Source organism: Myotis daubentonii, chromosome 6, assembly GCF_963259705.1.
Source record: "Myotis daubentonii chromosome 6, mMyoDau2.1, whole genome shotgun sequence".
Classification (NCBI taxonomy): Eukaryota; Metazoa; Chordata; class Mammalia; order Chiroptera; family Vespertilionidae; genus Myotis; species Myotis daubentonii.
The window spans coordinates 32,590,190-32,613,968 of NC_081845.1; positions in this window are offsets into that span (position 1 = coordinate 32,590,190).

A 23,779-nucleotide genomic window follows, 5' to 3' on the forward strand; every position below is an offset into this window, starting at 1 on the left:
CCTATAGGCCAGGACTGACCCTTGGGTCATCAGTTTCCAGTACACTAGGATCATTATCATCATTATCAATGTTGAACTACATATCAAGCTGTGTGCCAAGTGTTGTATATATGTGAGCTCTTAATCGTCACCTTAACTGTGTGAAATAGGTATTATTATACTGCTTTACTGAACAGGATACTGGAGTTCAGTGTAGTTAGCTTACATGCACATGATTTAGCAATTAGTATATAGGAGCAAAAGCATTCCAAACCCAAGCTTAAAATTTGAGTTAGCAAATACTTATCTATCTATCTATCTATCTATCTATCTATCTATCTATCTATCTATGCCTAATATGCAAATTGTCCACACAGAAGTTCGACTGGGAGATGGATTGCTCACTATGACTTGTGCTGACCACCAGGGGTGGCGTGGAACAAGGGAAGGCCCCGGCTGGCAGCCAAAAGGCCCTGATTGGCCCTGATCAGCAGCCAGGCCTAAGGACCCTACCCATGCACAAATTTCATGCACCATGCCTCTAGTTGAATATATAATATCTTTCAGAGACTCTAGGGATCCAATAAGGAATGAGATAAATGACAAGGCTTATAGTGTATGTAAATTAAAATACAGGACATGATAAGATGCTTTTAGAGTACAATGGAGAAGGATTGGTGAGATTATGTTCATCTAGGGCTTGAGGGATGAGTAGGAGTTGACCAAGTGAAGGATGTAGTGAGAATAATGCTGCAGTGAACATGGGAGTGCAGATACGTCTTTAAGATACTGATCCATTTTCTTTGGATGTATGCCCAGAAGTGGGATTTTTGGAGCTATTGTAGTTTTATTTTTAACTTTTTGAGGAATCTCCATACTGTTTTTCATAACTGCTGAACTGATTTACATTTCCACCAATAATACACAAGGGTTCCCATTTCCTCACATCCTCACTAACATTTGTTATCTCTCATATTTTTAGTAATAGCCATTCTGACAGCTATGAGGTAATAACTCATTGCAGCTTTGTTTTGCATTTCCCTAATGATTAGTGATGTCAAGCACATTTTCATATATTTGTTGACCATTTGTATATCTTCCATGGAAAATTTGATCTCTCTCTCTCTCTCTCTCTCTCTAATTAATAAAAAAATATTTTAAAAGACCTCATACCATTCCTCTGCTAGAAATATTCAACTCTGGAAGAGATGCAAGCAACAGTTTCCTCTTTGATCCACAAAGTTGGAGATGATTTGTCTTAAATATCTCTGTTCAGGCAGAATAAATGTGCTTGTACTGTTCTGTTTTTAATGCATCTGCAAGTCAGTGAGCAAACAGAGAAAGTAACTAGAAGTAATTGGTCTGGAACTTTATTTGGAATTGTAATTCAATAAAAAATTTGCTATTAACTTACATATTTAAGTATCGCTTAAAAATTCCTGACCAATGGTGCTTCACTATATAGATTTAATCACAATAAAACTTGATGGGAACATGATTACTTCTCTTCATACCAACGTTCCACTAAGCTTGAACTGTTTGAACTGATGAAGGCCGTTGCCCTGCAAAGTGGAATTGATTGTGGAAGCACATTCACATGGGAGGATGTTTTGAAGGTTACCTCTGTTGAATTCTGATTAGCAATGTTTATATTCCATTTAATGTTTTCCATGTGCTTTACTATTTGAGAGTTGAGTCTGTGCATTTATTCTCATCACCAGCTGTGGACGTCTAGACCCTGGCTGCAGCTTCTAACCAAATGTCTGGATTCTGGCATCCTGGCCGCCAGAACTGTTTATTTTAGTTTAGTTTAGTTTCATTTTTCATGGAATGAGCGTTTGGGTGACATATTTGTGAATATAATCACAAACTTCAGATGTTTTTTATCTTTATGGTGGAGCTATTTTATCATATGCTTAGTTAACTTACAGTGTGAAGAATCTTGGCATTTTCCATAGCTCTAAAGACAAAGCTTAATATTCTGGAAAATCCACATGAAATGAATTTTACTGTGACTTTTTCAAAGTAGCTTTATTATTTTAATAAAAGTGATATGTGCTCAATGAAAGAAAGCAACGTCAGTTAGTGAAAGTAAAAATAGGAGAAAAAAGTCACCTGAAATTTTACCACCTGGGCAAGAATATAGTTCAGTGACCATCTTTCCCAGCTCTCTCTGTGAATGCATGGCCATGTCTTTTAAATGATATTGCTTATGGATGTTGACTCATAGGCAGTGACTACATAATTAATTATCCTCACCTGGACACTCAGGCGTGAAAGGGAGAACTATTAATAATGAGGCTAGGACAGTAGGTGTGTACCTGGACTGTCCCAGGCATCTTGGCCTAGGATACTCTCCTCATAGACCCTTTACTGTGTACCTATTTGTTCCTTTATTACATTTATTGAATATTTATTATATGCCAGGCATTGATCAATGAAATAAATAAAACATAGATTCTGCCCTTATAGGGTCACAGTCCAACAGCAGTTGAAATGCCATGTAGTGGGAACTGTGGGGGAGGGATGGCTGTCTATGATAAGAAGACACATGGACAGTCCATGAAGGCTGAGGCTGAGCAGTAGAGAGGCTGTGGTGAGTTTCCAAGGGCTGTAAGAAGAGAGCAGAGGACATTCCTAATAAGAAGGTGTTATAGATGAAAAAAACAGAGGGAAATATATGGGATATTAGAAAGGCTCAAGATGATGAAAACTTTTGGTGGAAAAAGGCCTACAGTGAGGCTGGGCCATGAAGGCAGAGACCACCTGTGAATCATCTTGTATGTACTACTAAAGAGAATAGATTTTATTCTGGCACTGGCATATTTTTCAAACAAGGAAAGCCATCAAACTGACATTTTAGAATGCTATTCATGGGAATGATGGGATGTATCTGATGAAATTAAGGAGGTTGAGTTAATAGTGTTTGGGGCAAAAGAGAGGAGAGTGTCATGGAGCCAAACTTGGGCAGCAGGCTGGGTGGTGGAAATATTCACAGAAACACTGAACCCTGAAGGATGAGCTGGTTTGGGAGAAAGAGGAGGGTGATGGATGTATTCAGTTTGAGGCTCCAGTAGGACATCCAGGTGGAGATGTCTGTGTGATTATGGCTGGAACTCAGTCCAGAGATCGAGGCTGAGAAGAGAAATTGAGGAATTGGTAGTTCAGAGGTGGTGTTTGAAGCCATGGGAATTTGAGACCAGTTTGATTTTTATTACTCATCATGAATTTCTATTAACTCTGCTTCAAAGTTATTGAATTTGTAATAGAGTAGAATAAATGGTACCTAAAATGATGACATTTTGAAATTCATTCTTCCCCACCCATTTTTATGAAAGAAACATTTGTCCGGGAGATATAAAATACCACCATTTGGAATATATTGTCCAAAGGAATTGACAAAGAGATTTTTAGCCAAAAATCAACTTTAGAAAAGTCACTGTTCTTTCTGTTTCATAATAAGGAGATGTAATTAAAGCTCTAGTTAAAAATAGCAAATGATTATAGTCCAGCCTGCACTGTGGATTTCAGTTCAATGAAATGCACAAACAATCCTGCCATATTGTTGTCACACACAACTCTCTCCATTGCTAATCTGTTTTTTAAAAATATGTTTTTTTAAATTGTTTTTTTTTAGAGAGAGAGGAAGGGAGAGAGATAGAGAGATAGAAACATCAATTTCTCAATAGGCTGCCTACTGCATGACCCCTTATTGGGGATCAAGCCAGAAACCTGAGCATGTGCCCTGACCAGGAATTGAACTGGTGACCGCTTGGTTCATGGGTTGATGCTCAACCACTGAGATACACCGGCTGGGTTTCATTGCTAATCTTTAACATATGATTTTCCTCGTATGCAACTTTTACATACAGAACAAAATCAAATAAGAGGGAGAATAATAAAAGAATAAGGGAGCTATTTTGACAGTAGAGACTCTTTAACTGGATCGTGTTTTAGATGAAGAAGTAGAAGACCAGAGCATTTCAGTGCCTTCCCCAAGGTAGTGCCAATGCCAATCATAGAGCTGGGTCAAGGTGTGGCAGCTTAATCACTCCCATTCGGCATCCTCTCAGCCTAGGCCCTTGAAGAAATGATCAATACATTCATTATTCAATAAATACAATTTTAATTACTATTATTTTTGCTATTCAAAACCCATTGCTGCTGAGGCCAAAACCAGTTTGGCTCAGTGGATAGAGCGTCGGCCTGCGGACTCAGAGGTCCCAGGTTCGATTCCGGTCAAGGGCATGTACCTGGGTTGCAGGCACATCCCCAGTAGGAGATGTAATGGAGGCAGTTGATCGATGTTTCTCTCTCATCGATGTTTCTATCTCTCTCTCTCCCTTCCTCTGTAAAAAATCAATAAAATATATTTAAAAAAAACCAAAACAACCCATTGCTGTTTAAAAATACCAATAAATAAAAGTGTATAGTAACTACATCTTAATGGCCCAAAATGTAGGTATAGAAAATGAAAGGAGACAAGGGAGCATTTCTTAAACAGGAGCTTTGCATTATTTTCCTTAATTGCAAATATTCAAAGTGTGTTAGCTCTCTGGTTACATGTCCTTTATTTAATTGCACTTAAAACCATTTGGTTTCAACATACGGTCCAAATATTTCCTCTGGTATAATAAGTAAGAGCTTTGGTGGTGATTGTTTTTTTGTAAAGTGGTTTTTGAAATCATATTATAAACATTTTATAGTAATTGCTATTCTCCTCTCAACCTAGCAAACACACATGGACATAAAAGGAAATTGAGGTAGAGATTCTGATGTCCTCTGTTATTTTTTTCTTGTTAATTTTCTGAAATGCTTTTGAATTAAAGCTCACTGAGTGACAGGGTCTAGATGTTGGCTACTGTGGTTCAGTAGAAATAGTGAAGAAGGCAGACTGTTCAGCCCCGTGGCCTTCTGTGGCCTTTCGTCTTCCTGATCTCAATTCACTTACTCCTTAACATGTGTGCATTGGACCAGATTGGTTTTATAGCTCCTTACAGCTCTAACAGTCTATTATCTTACAGTTGAGATATTTTCATTTCCCCACAATTTTTTTCCCCCCTGCAAAAAGCTTTATTATTTCATTTGGTCCCATGCATGGGAGAGGGCTTCAGGGTGGTTAAAAGAATGGCTAGTGGTTTTGGGGAGAGGCTCAGGCAAAAGCCAGACACCGGGGGTGGGGGGGTGGGGGGTATGCAGACAGGCCCCTCAAAGGCCTCTGGGCTCCAAAGGCTCCTAGTCCTGTTTGAGGGTGAGCCTTTCAAAGAGATACTCGCCCAGCCCAGCCTGGGGGCCGGCAGCCTGCGGAGGTGAGTCAGGTGTCTCCCATCTTCTTGATGAGTTCCACCTCCTCACCCAGGAAGTGGTTCTGCAGGAAGTCACAGAGCTGAGGGTCTGAGCGAGTGGAACCCAGGGCCTGCAGCTCCAAAAGGGCCTGGTTCCGGTTCCTCTCCAAGGCCAGAGCGGCTTCCATGGCGTCCTGAGCTTCACCCCACTCACTTTGGGGAGTCTTCATTCAGCACGTCCTGGGAGAATGCGGCCACCGCACATCTTTAAGAGATGCTCAGCGCCCTCAGCTTCTTCTCCGCCAACTCGCTGAAGAAGTGGCCCACACCCGAGAGCCACATAGTCTTGGTGGAAATAGAAGCCCAGAGAGAGGTAGGTGTTGGGTCCACAGGTGCAGGCTGGCCAGGCGGGTGACTGCAGCCTCCACCTGGATGTAATAATTCTGACGAATTTGGGAGCTCATGGTTGTTTGGCAATTAGGAGTGAAGGTAGAAAAAAAACAAAAAACGGTGTGTAGGCTTCTGAAGGTGGTGACTGGATAAGACGCAGGAGGGTGGCCAGAGGCTGGAAGAAGGGGTGTCCCCTGGGTCTGTTCCCTCCGAACACTGCTGACGCAAGAGACAGATCCAGGACCGCCTAGGACAGTAGTTCTCAACCTTGGCTGCACATTAGAATCACCTGGGAGTCTTTTTAAAATCCTGATTTCTGGGCCTCATCCTCCGGAAATTCTTTCTTTGTTATGGGGTAGGACCACAACATTAGTAACAAAGAAACAGAATTTCTGGAGGATGAGGCCCAGAAATCAGGATTTTAAAAAGATTCCCAGGTGATTCTAATGTGCAGCCAAGGCTGAGAACCACTGGCCTACGACATTATCTCCCCACAATTTTTAACTCCTCACATACCAGTAATTTCTTATTTTATCTAATGTGTTGCTGAATCCTGCCATTTTATTAAGTCAATATCAATTTGCTATTTATTACTTATTTACTGGGTACCTGTCTCAGATGCCTGCGTGCCTGCCATCTCTTACATGCATTAGCGCTGCCTCCTGAGACCTGAGAACACCCAATATCAGTAACTTCCATGTGCTTGCCTCCCAGACATGAAGACAGCCTTCCTAGTTCACAGACGATGTGCCCATACTTACATACACATTCTACCTTATTTCTTCCTGAAAAGTATACATCTACATCTGACTAGTCTAAGATGTGAATGTGTTATTGTGTTGATGTAGCTTTAGAAAAATGAGAAGCTTGTTGAACAAAATATGACACGTTTAAAATCCATATATTTCCTAGAAATATATCAAATTTTGATCTAAATAGGAAGTAAAATCGAATTGGAAATGAAATCATACTCCCAGATCCACCATACTCCCAGTTAATTAGACTTGCCCTGTCCTCAAAAATTCAAGTAAGAACATTATCTGAAGCTTGGCTGCATTACAGTGGGGCCTTGACTTACGAGTGTCCCGACTAACGAGTTTTTCGAGATACGAGCCGTCTCTCGGCCGATTTTTGCTTTGAGTTGCGAGCTAAAATTCGGGTTACCAGCCAGCTTCAGATACCCCACCGCTAGTTGGTACAGCAAACGTCACAGAGAACGCCACAACATCAGCCCAGCATCATGTGTCTCACTCGTTCACTGTTGATTTGACATACGAGTAATTTGAGTTACGAGCTCCGTCATGGAGCGAATTAAACTCGTAAGTCAAGGCCCCACTGTATTATTATTTTAAATTCCATTTTCCATGGATTATTTCATTTACAAAATGGCAGCCAAAGACATTTAGGGCAGTGAAAGTGATACCGTCCTGATAACAGAAGTGTAAGTCTCCACTGTACATGTCACAAGTACAGAATGGGTCCGTGTGAAGACTTCACACATCCATATGCATGTCATCCCTTGCTCCATCGAGCAATCCTCTTAATTATGCTTTATGTATGCTTTGTGCAGCCAGGCATTGATCTTTCGAGTACTGTTGTCTGGTTCAAAGACTTGTAATTAGGCAGGAAGGTCTAGGAAAATTGGATTCTATGGAATTATTCAAATGCTGTCTCTATAAAATTGTTCATCTAGAATTCTTTATCTGGAAAAAGGCATTTTTAAATATGCATTGTGCCTATTTTAAATTCCTATTTTGCTCCATTATTTACTGATATTCTGTGCATTTCCTGGACATTTGCAAATTGCATGACTGCTTTCCTGTTTTGATATGGAATTGCTTTGTGCTTTCCTGTGGGCTGGTTAATTGGTGAGCTCTTTATCCATGAGATCAAGAATCTGAGGCTTCTGTATTAACCCATTGTGAGCTTTAAGATATTTTCATGAGTTGGAAAGAGGAGTTGCCTATGAGACTTCATATTCTTCCTATTCTTTTACAACGCTGGTCACAGCCTGGGAGATACAATGGAGACTGACAAGAAGAATTTAATAAACCATTTTGGAGTCCCCTGGTATTGAGGATTCTGTAATGAGCCCTTTTGTCTTTCCCCCCCCTTTTTTTGTTAGCATTTGCAGTTCCTTTTACTTATGGGACCTTCCTCCTGCAAGATGACAATCCTGTTAGGGATTTTAAAATAAATCATTGAATTTTGCATTGCATTTCTGAAAACCATGAAAAGGATGATTTTTTTTCTCTCCCCGGCAGGCATTGTCCTGGTCTGTAGGTGGTAGTGTGAAAATTCTTTGAATTTTCTTCCTTGAAAATGGAGAGACCAGTAGATTCCTTGTTCCCTTTTCACACATAAATAGACCATCATCACATGCCTTTCTGTAAATGTATGAATTTACCTTCTAAGTAGTGTGAGAAATTATCTCCACACAAAGAGCTCCCTAGGGGATTTACAAGGTTTGTAAGTGGGGGAGAGAGGTGCGGGGAGCCTGCATAGTTTCAATAACTCTAAGGGATTTAAATTCTCCATTGCCACACGGTTATTTTATTTTATTTTTTGGCCAAAACATATAGCACCCCTTTCTAGGACATTGCTATTGCTCCACTGTAGCATTTTCAGAATGTGTTTCCCCCCTTCTGATTAGCCTCTGCTTTCTGCTCCTGCTGCCGCTGCTGTTCTGATATAAATGCCTATGAGTAAGCAGTAAGCTCAGCAGGCAGGGGAGGTTATGTTTTTCTCTGTGACTCTTAACAGCTTTTACATCAGGGTGATTATTTTGTCTGGTTGGTTTCTTAAGAAAAAAAATAGTCCAAAAGCACACAGGAGACCCCAAATCTCACCCCAACATTTTAGAAATCTGCTTGTTTTCAGTTTCCCATCCATCCTCCTACCTGAGCCAGTAGGATCTTCTGGGTCAGCCAGGGGATTGGTGGCCATCATGTCTGGAGTCCTTTAGATTGACAAGAATGACAGCCCAGGTGATCAGGACCATGAGTACCCACTCATCACATACCCGTTTAGTCACCATTATGATGGGCACTCAGAGAGTTTCCTTTTAGGCGCTGAAATTTATTTTCTCTCGTTTCCTGACTTTTATTTGCCCTTCCCACATTTTTCCTGAAAGGAGGTTGACGCACTTTAATGTTTCATTTCTCATAGAAATGGGCTATGAAAGGAGGTGAACACACAATACAATTTACAGATGATGTATTATATAGACTTGTACCCCTTACACTTATATAATTTTATTAACCAATATAACCCCAATAAACTAATTTTCTTCCAAAAGGCTTGTTTAGGCACACAGATTTCCTTGTGAAGTTCTTTTGTTGTGTACAGAAATAGACATAAAGCATAAGTGTGAAAAGAACTCTTGACTAGCCGTTAACAATTTGCAAGTTACCATGTGATTTTGTACTAACTAGCTATGTGACTAGGCAAGCCACTTCACCTAGCTCAGCCTCATTTTTGTCAGATGTATGTCTCTTCCAAGCTGAAATATTCAATTATTTTTATTTACATAAATTTTATCTCCTGAAGCAGTAATTAAGCATACATATCCACGTTGTCCTAGTTCTCTGATGAGATCTTCAAGCTTCTCAAAACTTGAATATCACTGAATATATAGAAAAACAAATCTCTACAAAAGGACATTCAGAGTGACTATTTTAATCAGAATGTGTGTAACAAAATCAGCTCTTGTCATACATAATTATAGCCACCACAACAAATACAAAAGAACATTTATGTAATGTATTAATTGCAATATCTGCTTGGTTTGCTGGAGTTGCCATGTGAGGTAAACAGAAGAGGTTGCAAACTGTCCACATTATACATCCAATTAATTACTTTTTCATTGTAGTTTTCTAGTACAAAGCTGTGCTATTGATAAAAAAAATGTGTTAATTATAGAATACAATGAATGTGGCATTTAAAATCATATCAATGCAAAACTTTATGTTTTCAGAAAAAGTGGACGTCAAGCCAGAAAGCATTATATAAGATGAAGAAAACCACTTTTTATAATATTAGAATCTACATTCTACAATGAAGTAGTAACAATTATGCATACTGTACACCAGATAACATAGCATCCTCCTACATAAAATAGAAACCAATGCAATAGAATTCAAACTCCAGAATAATCCAATTTCATATAGAAACCCAGTATAAAATAAAGTGGTATTAAAACACAGAGATAAAGATGATTGTTTTTTACTAGTGTAATGGTATTGGAACAACTGAATAGCCATTTTGAAAAAGTTAAAATTAGATCCATTTCTCTTACCACACACAAAATTAAACTCCAAATGCATCAGAGGTCTAAAGTAAAAAATAAATAAAAGTATACACATACCAGAAGAAAACAGCTGAATCCCTGGGTATACAGAAAGTCTTTTGAATGATTATTAAAAATTCTAATGCAAAAAAAAAAATTGACTATAAAAATAAAAAAATGCAAACAAGCAAAGAACTGGAAAGGAAAACACCCTAAGCAAAGAAGTTAAGAAAATAAATGACCAATATTTTCAGCATCTATCACAGATAAAAGGCAAATGCCACTACTTAGTTAGTGATCATCCTTTAAAAATTAAGGGCAGCCTGGCTGGTGTGGCTCATGGTTGAGTGTCAATCTATGAACCAGAAGGTCATGGTTAGATTCTTGCTCAGGGCACATGCCCAGGTTTCGGGCTCTCTTTCCCTCTTCCTTCCTCTCTGAAATATATATATATATATATATATATATATATATATATATATATATATATTTTATTTTTTTTTTAAATTTTAAGGGCAAATGAACAAAAATTCTGTAGAAAAGAGAGCAAATGACATGAACAAACAACTCATAAAAAGAGAACATATAGTTCAAATTCACTCATAAGAGAAATGCAAAATGAAACAACACAAACTATTTATCGTCCACCAGGTTGGCATACTTAAACGCTTATTGATACACTCCTTTGACAAAGTCTGTACAGAAGCAGGCATTCTCATGCGAGGCTGGGCACATAAAATGTTTCCCTGCAGTTGTGTTCCAGTGGGTGTGAATAAGATCATTTGAGGATCAGTGTTATTTCCTAGCTCTTTTTGTGATGGTTGGTTTCGCAACTGAGATAGGTGATACTACAGTATTCATCTCAAAATGTGGAAAACCTTAGCAAAGAAGTGAAAACAATGGTTATTAAAGGATTTAGCAGTTTTCTGTCCACCTATGCACTTAAAAATGATTTACTAATTAAGGTGGAATGAGAAGCATTAAAGAAGTTAAAGGGCTGCTGTTAATCTCCTACTGAGATAACATGATTTGCCACTTTCAAGTCAGAATGTGGGTGGAAGAGAGCATTCACTGAGCAGATGGGATGAAGGTAAGAATTAGGCTAAAGGTGAATGAGGATTGTGTTTGTTTTGTAAGGATGGATCTCAGTCCTCCTTGGATATGTAATGATGATAGCACTAATTGCTAACACTGAGTGTTCCGGTGGACACATGCTACACTCTTGTGTGGCTCAGCTAATTTGATCACTGTGTACATTTTAGTTAATGAGTGGGAATTATTCCAGAGCCTGAGCTACTAAAACTGATCACCTCTGAGATGAAGGGCATTTACTAAGTATTAAAAGAATGAGTTTAGAAGACACCTTTTCAAAGGCAAACCTTCATTTAGAAAACATTTAGACCAGTGTATTTCTAACAGCTTTAACATTGGCAGGTGAAAGTTGGTGTGCTGTGAGTTATTGACAAATATGTATTCTTTGGGGAGAAGAGTTTCCTAATCAAATGAGACTGGGAAACAGGGCATGCTCTCAGAACATTAAAAAAAAATAACTTCTACATTATTTGTCCTGGGAACATGTCTGAGAAATCATGGGATTTTTTTTTTTTTCATTTCTCAGGTCCTGTGAATTTCTTTACTAGCTTGTTTTGATGTTAGCAGAGCTTATCAATAATGATCTTGGAGATTCCCCAAAAGATCATGTAATTAGTAGGGGAGAAGAGAACAAATGTAAACATATTTGCATTTTTTTTGTAGTTTTGCACATCAACCTCAGGCCTTCTAAACTAGCTCAACTTTCTCCTGTCAAGTGGGATGGTTTGAATGGTGAAGAGGTGGTTCATTAGAAAGAGAAAAGATTCTTCGAGGTGAACAGGAAAAAACCACACAAATACAATTTTCCCGATGGTTCCCTCAAAGTGCAAAAGTATAAAGTATATCCCATTCAGGAATTTCTGTTATATTGTTTTTATTAGGTAAAAACGAGACAAGTAACATCTAGTTCCATCAAGCAACGGAATACATATTTATATCACTGGATGTATTTCTTATTTCTTCCCCCGTGTTAGATTTTCATAACTTGTAGTGGCCGAAAATAGAAGTGGGAAAAGCTTTAGTGAATCTCTTGTAGGTCACCACCCTGTTTTGCCTGTGGAAAGAAAGCAGCTCTGTGGGGAGGGAGGAGAGATGGCCACAGAGTATTAATAGGCCATTTCTGTCTTCTCTCTGATTGTCTTCAATCACTTGGCAATCACGATGCTATTAGGAGCACCCTGACCAAGGACACTCACATGGTTAGATTTGCCATTAACAACATTGACAGGAAGCTTTGAGGTTGCTGCGGAGCTGATGGGTCTTGAGAGCCTTGAATTAGAAGCTGGCCTGTCCTTATGACATGTTGAAATGACTCACCTCCTCCTCTGGAAGGATGCTCAGGCAAGATGTGTTACTGTACATGTGTGAAGATCTAAATTATTCCATTCTCCAGTATCTCTTTTCGTATTCTACAACTTATCACATGCAAGTGCAGTAAGCCATGGTTGTTGTCCGTAACTATGGTCATGGTTTGTTCTAACAATGAGTTCAGCGCACCCAGAGAAACGTGATTTTTATAGTGACTTGCAGAACCCCCTCCTACCCCAGACCTTTGCCCTTTGGCCACACCGCACCCCAACCATGTGGAGCTAGTGTTGGGTGAAACAGACATTTCCAAGGTTTAGTAGCGCATCTTGGCCCTTAGATTTCAAGATCTGGTTGGAAAGTCAGGTCAAGGATTTTTTTTGGTATAGTGTTTCAAGACAGATGTCCCAGGTTTCATTTAGTCACCCTTCCTGTCTGCCAAGGTGCTCAGTGACTTGACGCTAAAATATGGGATCAGGAGGACATAAATGTCCAGATCAACTACCAGTGCTAAATGGGAGCAGATTGGAGAGGGTCAATGGGGCAAAAGGAGGACATGTGTATTACCTTCAATAAAACATTGTTTTTAAGTTCTGAATGGCAATAGGCAATGTGTGTATATTCCCTTTATGAGAAAATTGCCAAATTATTTTTTCTTTTCATGGAAAAAGAACAACCATGAAAAAAGACAGAATCTTGATATTCCAAACAAGTATCACCCTTAAAGGGCACTTACATTTGAGAGCTCAACCTCAGACATTCTATTAAAAATATAATTAAAAAATTAAAAATGAAAGTGTTGTTTTTCATTTGGGAGAAGTAACTACATAAAATATTTGGGAAAATATTTGGTATTATTATAAATTAAAGTTAGACATCATATTGTGATGGAAGACAGTATCTTTAAAAAATTTGTAAGGCAAGGGTTTCTTCTAAAAGTTCTCATAAATGTCTGAGGAGTGTGGGAGTATCATATGATCTTGGACATTTTTTTGTTGTCAAATTAGTAAGCATCTCAAAATAAAACCCACCATGTAGGAAACTTACTTGCTGAAGGGAGAAATGCTGAGATTAACCAGGGCATCCTTATTTATTAGCAGGACCTTGCTTTGTTTTTTTTTTCTTTAGCTAAGATCACTTGTTACCAGTTTAAGTTCATGGTTTCCCCATCTCCCCAATATTTGGTGAATGATCTTCCTCCATTCATTTCCTCCCCCTTTTTATGTCTCACATCCTCATAAGAATAAGAAGGAATAGCAGCAAAAGGCAGATGAGCCATCTGATATTTTGAAGTGGGGGGTGGTGGCGGGGATAGGATTTAGAAGACTAGCCATGCTTACTGGTGAGCAGTGTTTCCGTGTTTCCTGGTGTAATGATCTGAATTAAGGAAAAGATGAAAGAAGTGTAGTATTTTATGGACTTATTCACCTTTCTCAATTAAACAGCTCCAGTTCATCCCACTTGTAATTTATCAAACTTGGGAATAGAAAACAAATGAGATTATAACTATCTCCTTTCAGAGATGGATGCTCCAGGCAAGCCTTTGGGACACTTTAGTCCACTTGGCAATTAAGAGCCTCCTTCTAAACCAGTGAACTGGCTGCCTGGTTTATTTTTTAAATGGAAATGAATGAGGATGCAGAAATCTTAGAAACAGAGGGAAATGGCTAATTTTCATTTTGATATATAAGAAAATTATTTGAATTAGTGAAGGATTTAAAAGTTAAATATGAAACTGGGGAACCCAGTCACTGAATTGTGAAGCAAATTGTATAGTAAATGAAACCCCTCTCAGAATATTGATCTCCTTCACCCTGTTGATGAATGGCCATCAGTGTATCAGAATCCCTAACTGCAGGCTCCCTACTATGGATGAGAATGTCCAGGGTGCAAAGGCTTTGATTAAATGCCACCAATAGACTGTTTCCAGATTGGGGCTTATCCTATTATCTTTAGTTGTCCTACAACAATAGTTCCAGAGAATTCTCCCCTTTTGCCACATGACTCTTTTGCATGCATTTAATCATTCCAATCTGCTGTCAGGTCTTTTATAAACTGTGTGCATAATTGGGTGTATGTACTACAACAAAGAGATCCACTTTGACACCTGCCATTTCAGAAAACAAATGCAAGTAAAAGATAAAGGATATTATAATAGACAGATGTATTTATTTTGACAAGTGTGATTTGTTTGTAATCATTAATATTTCACAGTATATGAGTGACCATCCTGTAGGATATTTCATATAAGCAACATCTGATAATATGTCAATACCATGTTAACATACCTCTATGTAACGGAAGCCCTAGTTATAATAGGGGTTGCCTTCACTTTTAGCATGAATTACCATGGAGTTAGAGAAGACTATGAATATGAGAATTAATAATAATATTGCACTTATGTTAACTTTGTCATCACCATTTTTAAACACTATTGTTTCTGCCACAGTCAAATCTTGAAACCTTATACAAATATCTCCAGAGGTAAAGAATTTCATAATTGTTTTAGTCTTCCATGTCTCTTAAGTTTTTTACAAGTAGAATTTGTCATTTTGTTTTAGAAATTGTCTTTTGGAAGTTTGTATCAATACATCACATTTTTCCTTCTAACAGATTAAGCTGTGAGGACAAACACACTGAGGAGTCTGTCTTCTTCAAGTTCATCTTTCTGGGCTTTTGTAAAGATTAGGGAAGTCTGAAAGAGCAGTAGCTTCTCCACAGTGATTGGCTCACCCTGCTTCACTCTCAGTGAACACCTCTCCGTTCAGGGTGCATCTCCTCTGTTTAAATTTTCTGCTGCTGAGTCTCCTTGACAAACTGGAAACAGTGAAAAGAAATATAAGAAAGGAAAGGTTCCACCCCTCCCCCATACCCATCCCCCTTTCAGAGGCTAAAAAATCTGATTTTCCTTTAATTTGTACTCAGCAGTGTCAGCTCTGTCAGAGAAAAGGGCATCCCTGCTGACAGTAATCATTATAACTCCAGGAGACCAGCAGAGATAAATATACTATAAGCCATCTTCTGAGTGGGTCCGACTTGTCCTGATACTTCTGAGGGCCAGGTCTTTTGCAGAAAGATTTCCTCCATCAACCTAGTTTCTCACTGGTGTCCAAAGATGTGCTTGTTTGTGGTTCTTTTCTAGAACAATACTAATGTAATGCACATCAAAATATGCCAGTTGTCTTTATTGAAGAACTCTCTTTTCAGAGAAAATGTATGCCAACATTCAGAAAATACATTAAAAATAAATAAAAAACACAAATCCAGAAACATTAACATTACATGTAAACGTAGTTGGCATTTTGCTCTCATAACTGAACTAAACATCTGCAGAATTAATTGAAAATTGAAGATATTTTTGATGCATGTATCAAATTCAAAAGCATGAAGTATCCAGTTTTTGGTTGTTGTCTTTTTTTGCTATTAGGAAGACATTCCAAAATCCTATAAAAGGTAGACCAAAGAGTATCAAGCAAGCATCTCCTAGTGGAATTAAATTATGATTCTTTTCATTACTATTTTGAATATCTTTGGGTTTTTTTTCTCTTTGTGTTTGGCCTACTGTAATCTTTATAGAATTTACTCAGGTAGCAATTTCTTTATCGTGTCCCAAGATAGTAGAGTAGCAAGTGGGGAATCATTCGACCTTGTTTAACTGGAACAGGCATTTGTACTGTTACTGTGGAACATGGTTCTGATAATGAATATCTTCCCCTAAAAGAATGTTTTTATTGACTTTTCTACTATATTGCCTTCATTGCAATCAGAGATAAAATTTAAACAACTGAATCTACAAACTAGTTTACTGCAGTTTATTTGATTCTGCCAGGGTGCTTCTTTTTTTTTTTTCTTCAAATTGCATGGACACAGGTCTCTCTCTTTTTTATATACATCAGTCAGGTGAACCCTATGAGGCATCTTACAATTAATGTTTTTGAAAGTGTTGGACTAATAGAAAGTAAAAGGAGAGAAACTTTAAAAAATTAAAAGTGGTTATATTTGCATGGTGTGATTGTGAATTTTATTTCCTTTTTTTAAACATTTTTGTACCTTATCAAAATTTGCCATAGATAGTGAACTATTTTTATAATCAGAACAGAGAAAGAGCCCTGTTTTAGAAAGAATGGACATCAGATCAGTGAAGGTCAGGTTGCCAACAAGCTCTTGCTGGATTCCTACTGTGTACCTTTCACCAATCAACTCCGTGGTCGGGATTCAGCCTCAAATAATTAGAGGTGACTCCCCACTGCTTTTGGAATGTGCCCCTTCAACCAGCCACAAAAACCATTGCCACAGCTGGGGTCTCTGAAATATCAACTGACAGAATTTTTCCCAATATAATCCTTGATGTGATACCTTCTTTCAATGAGATGTGTCTGGTGTAAAAATCTTTTCAGAATCCAGTAAGATAGTTGTTAATGGCATTTTTCCCCCTGTGGAAGCCTGAGAAATGAACTCGAGAGTGTTTTTAACCTTCTGTGCTGCTTTTGTCCTCCTAGGCTGCTAATTTAAGCAATGACTGAGAGGATTGCCATTTCCCCCCTACTTAAGAAATATCTTATTGCTCTTTAGAAGTGTGTTTTTCTATTTTTGCTCTCATTACAAAATGATTCAAAAATGTTGTCTTCCTCGGACTTAACATAAGAAGTTGAGTTGGATGCGTTTGTATCGGTTTATTGGGACATGTATGTGTATTTTGAGAAGATGGCTTTAGATAAAAATGTATTCCGGAGAGAGATCCCAAATGACTCCATCCACACTCTGCTCCTAAGAACAGGATACATCGCCATTTCTGCTTTCCTGCTGGCTGTCAAAAGCTCTGTGTCCTTCCTCCTGAACCCCCTAGTGGAGCTGGCTTCGCCTTTCTGTGTCCCAGGCTGCTTGGGAAAGCAGATGTGGACTGAAATGCAGTCCCCCCTGGTGGTCCCACAAGCCACATTCTCTCCCTCTGTGTCTGAAGTGAGAATAACCTTTCTTTTTGTGATCAGGTTACAAATGAAGTGATTTGAGAATAACAAATTTTTCACTTGATTCAAAATGCTCAGTATTAAATACTGTGAAATACAGGAAAGTCCTCATATCACCTAGTTCCTGTAGACAAGAAATGAATCCCAAGCCGGAAGAAAACCCCGTAGGATTTTCAAATAAGGCAAGAGACATTTACTGGGATGCTGTTGAGAGCTTGTGTCCCAGCTTTCTTCTTCAGATTGATTCCTAGTTATAGCTACCTCCCTTTCCCTCTGCCCTTCCCCCATGCATCAAGCTTCACCCGCAAATTACTGGCCATTCTCACCCTTAAGCCTTTGGTCATATGGATCTTTCTAGGAATGCCCTTCTCCCCCATTTTTTTTCAAGGTCCAGATGACATGTCATTTTCCACAAGAAGCCTTCTAGAACCCACCTGGTTGGTGATCATCCTCCTTGCATGCTGCCCCTTTATTAAAGCCTTTGTCACATTCAGTCTGGTATTAAAGTGGTGTTGACACATCTGTCCCCTCTGGTACCTTATTAGGGTTCTGAGGGAGGAAGGCTTATGTCTTATTCATCTTTTGTTTTCCCACAGGTCATTGTTCAGAGTTTTGCTCATATTAGGCACTTGGTATGAGGTTATTGTTGTTTAATTTGAATTCCTAACATTTATTTATTTTTAGGGTGAAGTGTTGATTAGAGAAAGGAAGAGAGGCATTAAAAGCAATTTTCAGGAATTGGTAATAATTACACCTGACAATTTGTGTGGTGATTTAAGAAACACCTATTTCTTAAAATCTAAATTGAGTAAGAAAAAGCTGAGTGTGGGCAGTTTGGTCTTATCTCATCTGCATCTTTCGTATGTGTGCAAGGAATGCTGAAGGGAGTTCGCACACACTACTACCTACTCCAACTCAAATTCCTGTCTGATTTTATTATGAACAACCCAGGGCTACTTTCCAGACTGTTGTTTCTGCCACTCTGTGTAGGGACAGGTGGCTAGCAGTTTGATACAGTTAGGACACAACTGGGTTTTTCACATTTTCTGGGATTACTCAACGTTTCCTTCTTATCTTCTCCTTCTTCTCTTCTTTCCATTTTTCTTTTCCCCACAAGACTTTAAATATCATAATAAAAAATGAGAAAATAAAAGATAGTGATAAAGTTGAAAGTTAAACATTTGAGTTTGAATTCCGTACTGCTTATAATTTTTTTTTAACAAAAGTTCAGATGATAAAATTAAAGTTTCAACTTTAATGTGAAATGATAAAAAATATACTTGCCATAGGCTTTTTTTCCTTTGGTAGATTAGTTTAGGATATTTTTAATATTGCATTATGAAAATATGTCTAATTACAAACGAATGCAAAATTTTCTGCCCTAAGCAAAAATCTCACACTTATATTAGCATAAATGAAGGAAAATGTAAATTTCTGCCTTTATCCTACCCAATCCTACTCTCCTTTCCAGAACGAAATGTTGTTAAACATTTTATGTACATTTTTGGAAAACTTTTCCTATGCACATTTGAACATACACGTATGGATTACAATTAACTTATATCATACTACACATGATCTGCAATTTGATGTTTTTCACTTTCAATGTAAGGTATACCTTGGGAGATTAATACATAAGCCTCTACTATATTGCTTTTATGGCTACCCAGTTTATAATCTTTCTCACAATGATTGTCATTTAAGTAGTTTACAGGATTTTTTTTTGGTCAGTAAATATTATTGTACAGATCTATTTTTGCGCATGTATGAAAGTATCTGTAGGACAGAGTTTCAGAAGTGGAAGTTCTGGATCAAGGCTTAAATGCATTAACATGTATATTTCCTGCTAAGTTGTCCCCAGAATGGCTGAAACATGTTGCTCACCACAGGGCTTATGAGAACACAGTTTCCCATGTGTCTTCCAGAATGGATTGTTAATTTTTTTCTTAATATTTTCAACAAGTAGCTCATTAATTATTTCTCATATTATCAGAGAAATTTAGCATATTTTCATGGGTTCATCAGGTTGAGTGTGAATTGCTTATTTATCATTTTCCATTTCCATTTATCTTCTTGTTTATTCTTGCTCTAATGCGGCATACTGGAACTTACATTTTATATCTAGTAGAGCACAGCCCATTTTATTTATCATTTTCAGAATTTTTAAACTAATTTTGCACATTTACTTTTACCAATGGATTTTAGAATCAAATGGACCAGTTCAATAGAAAATTCTATTGGGGATTTTGTTGCAGTCTGCATTGAATCTATAAATTAATTTTAGGAGAGTTTACAGGTTTATATTATTGAGTTTTCCAACCAGGAACATGGTTAATATTGCCACTTACATGTTGTCATTTGTAGCTTTCAATAAAATGTTATAGCTGGTGTGCATTTATTTGTCTTATTGCTAGTGTTTTATGCTATTTGTCACCATTGTGAATGGGAAATTTTCACATTAGCTATTCAAATGATTATTAAAGATACATGGAAAGCTCTTGGTTTTCCTTGTTCTAGGAACGGTCATTAATTTTGGCAGATGTTCCTCTGGCCATACTTCACTATTGTCTGTGTCTATGGGTTATGCATCTATGTTCTTTGGCTAATCTCTTCACCTTCTTTCATCCAGTCCCTCACCCAACCTTCTCCCCTCTGACAGCTGTCATGTATCCTGTCTCTGGTTCTATTTTGTTTGTCAGTGTATTTTGTTAATTAGATTCTACATGTAAGTGAGATCATATGGTATTTGTCTTTGACTGGCCTAAGGTAAGAGTCCCTTCTTTTTATGGCTGTGTTGTATTCCATTGTGTAAATGTACCACAGCTTTTTTATCCACTATTTATGACTATTCTTATCTTGTCCCAAGACTTATGGAAATACTTTGAATGTTGATTAATTATTTAGAAGCCTACATGAAACACAGCATTAAAAATCAAAATCAAACATCAATGCATCACTGATGAGATTGCTATGAAACCCATCTAAATGTAGCAAGAGAAAGGGTATGAAAGATGGGAGGTGAGGGGAGGATTTAATCTATGCAGGAACAGGATTTTAAAAGAAAGTAGAGATCACCAGAAACACCAATCAGAAAGGATATATGCACCCCTATGTTCATAGCAGCACAATTCACCATAGCTAAGATCTGGAAACAGCCTAAGTGCCCATCAGTAGATGAATGGATTAGAAAACTGTGGTACATCTACACGATGGAATACTATGCTGCTGTAAAAAGGAAGGAACTCTTACCATTTGCAACGTCATGGATGGAACTGGAGAGCATTATGCTAAGTGAAATAAGCCAGTCAATAAAGGAAAAATACCACATGATCTCACTCATTCATGGATAATAGAGACCATTATAAACTTTTGAACAATAATAGATACAGAGGCAGAGCTGCCTCAAACAGATTGTCAAACTGCAGCGGGAAGGCCGGGGAGGGTTGGGGGGCAGGAGGTAGGGGGGTAAGAGATCAACTAAAGGACTTGTATGCATGCATATAAGCATAACCAATGGACATAAGACACTGGGGGATAGGGGAGGCTAGGGGACTGTCTAGGGCGGGGGGATAAAATGGACACATATGTAATACCCGTTGTAATACTTTAAGCAATAATAAAAAAAAAGAAAGTAGAGATCAGATTGTCTGAAAAAGAGAAGAAAACATAATGGGATTTACAAGTATCTGGACAATGAATAATAGTGATTATGCTGTACAGGACAATTTAAGTTCTGTAATTATTAGGAAAGGTTAACAGTTAAGTTTAAATTTGTTTTTAATCATGATCATTCAGTGAGTATACTAATGACATAATATTCAGCTGTAAATCTAACCCCCAAACTACATTTTTAGGTCCTTTTGGGTGGGAGAGGAATGGGTGACAATGGTTGTTATAAATGATGATTTCCTAAGTGCTACCCATCCCCAGAAGTCCTTGTACATAATTCGGTAGGAAATGCAAGACAATCTAACTGTTTCCTAGGAAATGGAGAAGGAGTAGCCTAAAAGCCTCAATTAGAAGCACAAACACTATACCCCCAGCACACACCCAAAAAGGTTTTCCTTAGTAAAGGTATCTAGGATGACTAGATCTGAGCCTTTCACAACTTCCTCTCACCTGGGTGTGGGGCAGGGCAGAGGAGCCCCATCACTGAGCTCTGCTACAGAGCCCTAGATGAAATCTTCCTGCTTGAAATATCCGGAGATGATTCACTTTCCTGACCAAACTGCAAAAGATAGTGTCATTCTCTCATCGTTAATGCCCTGACAGGTAGCCAGTGTATACTCTGTAAAAGAATTATTTGCCTTATTAAAACAAAAAAACACCAACCCAAGATAAGGAGATAATGTCAGGAAGGAGGGACGGCTGGGAAAAACAATCCTCTACTGTTCCTGTTATTTCATCTTTTTTTTCAGGTCTTAAGGGAGATTTTCTTCTCCATCACCATACCTGCTTCATGCAATAATGTATCATCATCCTTTGAAGCCAAGAACAGCATATATAACATCACTAACTCTTGCCCAAAGCAGACATTAATAGTTGACCCCAGAAGTCTTGCCAGCTGATAGCAGATTTGGCCTACATTCTTCTCCACACAGTGATCTGGCCAGGCACCACTAATCGATTGACATGAAATGTAAAAAGAATCACAGCTTTAACAAAAATAACCCTAAAGATGTAAGACCCTTAGTTTTATATGAAAACTGTTATAGTCAGAGAATAACGGGGGGATCCTACATCAAATGTTTTTTAATTATGACGAAAGCATGGTTCCAGTCTACCACCATGGGCTTCCTGTAGAATTGTAGCCACAAGTTTTGAGATGCGAAAGGGAGCCCCATACAGAAGGTGTTCACATTGAGGTCATCTTGCCAGTGAGTACTTAATACACGCCCACACTATGAGATGTGATAGCTTCCCCAACAACATAATGACACAGACACTCTAGAGATAGTTTTACTCTGCGATGATGTCATCTCAGTAGGGATAAACCCTTCCTTGTTCTTCTCTATGAGTCACTTCAACTTATTCTATGAAGAGTTTCATATGGATAAAATTTGTTCTGATTTATTTTTATTGAGACTTATGCGTGATAGATGTCATTAAGTTCTCATGCTTAAGTTTGCTGCATTTGATACCCTATTGTAGCCATTTATTGGTTCAGTGATATAATTTAAATATATATTTTCGGATTTTTTTATACAAGGGCGAGACTGTAAAACCTTCACAGAATCCATTTAAAATGCACTGACAGTGATTTTCCATTAACGTTGAGCTGCAGTGAATCACTGCTGTTCAAGGATAATGCAGCACAGGAAACTTTTGGTCATTTACATTAATAAAATGCCATGAAAGATAAATAAAGTTCCTTTGCATTTTATTAGACGGTAGGAAATAAGTTGGTGAAGGCCAAGGATTTAGCTCTAAGGGTCAATATATGAACACCAAGGACAGTTACCTTTTAACTGTTTATTTTACAAGGAGCGCTGAAAGCATTGAGTATGTGACTTTTATGGTAAATTGAAGTTTGTCATCTTTCACTCAGTTTCCTGTCTGTAATGTTCCCTCTGAGAAAAGTCACCTGGCAATGTGAAATGTGCCCAGGCAGGGATAAGCAGAACATGCTGTAGGCGTTCATTTCAATTCACACGTTTTTTTTCCAATCCCTGCAAGGAGCCGGGTACCATTCTGGAACTAGAGGCACAAACATCCATAATAAATAGTCTCTGATCTTACAGAATCCACAGTCCAACTTTGGACACCAAGATATTAGCAACGAACTCAGATCTTGTCATCCTGTAACTGCAGGCTGGCTTCCTCAGCTCCTTCAAATGTTTGCTCAGAGCTCACCTTCTCAGTGGGGTCTTTGTGGACCATCCTATTTTATTTATTTATTTTTATTTTTTTGACCATCCTATTTTAATATTGGTTTCTCCCCCCAAGTCTCAGCACTCCTTATTCTTCTATCCTGGCTTACAGAACTTAGTAAATAACAAACTGTATTTTTTTCTGCCTTTCTCATTTGTAATCAGTTTCCTCCGACTGGAAGAAAAGTTCTACAAGAACAGAGAGTTTTATCTGTTCTGGTTATTGATGAACTCCTAGGTCCTAGAACATGCTTGACACATAATAAGCACTCAATGAATACACTAATGGGGATGGATGACCCTAAGGAAGCTGGAAAAGTATTCAAAGAGAGAGTCCACAAGTTCTTGAACTAGATAGACATTTCCAGGGGAGATACAGCCTTCTAGTGGAGAGATGACCGTGAGCAACAACAGAGATAAGAGTGGCCTAGGGGTGGCTAGAGAGCCAGGATTAAGGGGGTGAGAAGGGATGAAGAGTTAAGGGAGGTGTCTGGGAAGCAGGAAATGAAGGAAATTGGGGCCAGATGGTGAATGGCCTAGTAAAAATTAAAATTTTAATATATGGACTTGCTTAAATCAAAAGGAAGAACTTCTTTCTTAAAG